Genomic DNA, 1,611 nt, shown 5'->3' on the forward strand with positions numbered 1-1,611 from the left:
TACTGCTAATTAATGAACCTCATTTTATTAGATTTCTTGAATAGCTTGATCATATAGAAGAAAGTGATCATGCAATACACGAATTTGAAATGATAAAAGGTAATATGGAATAAAAATAATGAAACCTATTGGAGGTAATTCAGATACAGGTGAAGTTGGAAATATTCTTCAACTTTTATAGATTCGATGCATGTGTCAGGAGTATGTGGAAGAGAGAGAGATAGAGAGAAAGAAAGAGAGAGAGAGAGAGAGAGAGAGAGAGAGAGAGAGAGAGAGAGAGAGAGAGAGAGAGAGAGAGAGAGAGAGAGAGAGAGAGAGAGAGAAAGAGGCTGGTTGATAAAGGTAGACAAGTAAGGTAGATAGAGGGATGGGTGATGAGAATTGAGTTTTATGTGTTGGATGTTTGGTAAACAAGTCTAGGCGAAGGCGTTGCATAATATCGCTCCTCGTCTAAATTTTATAAACAACCGGTAGGAACCCGATTTCATCGGTCTATAATGCTGATACAACAATATACAAACTAAGCCAGTGATGCATTGATTTCGAGATTGCTTGAGTAAGCAGTATTGTCTAAGGCGTTTGTTGTAACAGTCTTTCTGATTGGAGAAAGGGTGGAGGAGGAGAAAATTCAATTGATTCATGGGAGTAAAGCCCGCCCGTAGGGGAGGCACTTGGATGTAAGAGTAAAGAGTACTGAACTTAAGAAATCATGACGTCAATGCGATCTGACCTAGTGATCAAAGTGAAGATTCCGGATGGGAGTACTCTGGTGTACCTAAGACAATAAATTTGTAGAAGAATTAGTGACGAAAATAAAGAAAAATTTTCAACCATTTAAAGATTCCTCTCCTATACATATACTGAGCGGAGGTATACAGAGAGACAGAGAGAAAATGAGATAGATAGATAGATATATAGATAGAAAGATAGACAGATAGATAGATATAGATAGATAGATAGATAGATAGATAGAGAGAGAGAGAGAGATTGGTTTATTAGAATGTGTGGGACAGAAAAATGCGGCTGAAATAGGACAAGGAGTGAAAGAAAGGGAATGAGATAATAAAGAATGAATACAATATAGCTAAAATTGATTATACGAGAATCTAAGGATATAAAAAATATTCATAAAAATATAATTCATAATCGTAGAGACAAATCTAAATTCCTCTGACAATGGCAAACAGAAATACTAGGAAGGAATCGCCGATTTAAGAGGTGAAAGGCTTAAAGATAAAAAACTGCAAGTGGAAATGATGAACAAAATTGTCTAATTAGGATTGGTTATGAATAGTGTCTTCCAAGAAAGTAAATGGATTACTAGAAATGAAACATAAATTTGGGAGTACATATTGTATACAAAATACTGGACACTATAGATAAAAATAAGAAAAAAATCAAGACCTGCTGGTATCGCCAACTGAATATCTAAGGAATACAGAGGTAAAATGGATCAAAAACAATCAGGAGATGAGTGTTTATTAGAAATCAGGAAAGTGCCTCTAGAATGTGTACTTCATGCTGATCATGGGAACCTGTATGTTCTTTCGATGGACATTGTCACCATTAAACTCTCTTTAAATTAATCAGTCACACAAGATAATTTTAGAG

This window comes from Oratosquilla oratoria, chromosome 12 (genome assembly GCF_046742065.1).
Source record: "Oratosquilla oratoria isolate Oo_2021 chromosome 12, ASM4674206v1, whole genome shotgun sequence".
Lineage (NCBI taxonomy): Eukaryota > Metazoa > Arthropoda > Malacostraca > Stomatopoda > Squillidae > Oratosquilla > Oratosquilla oratoria.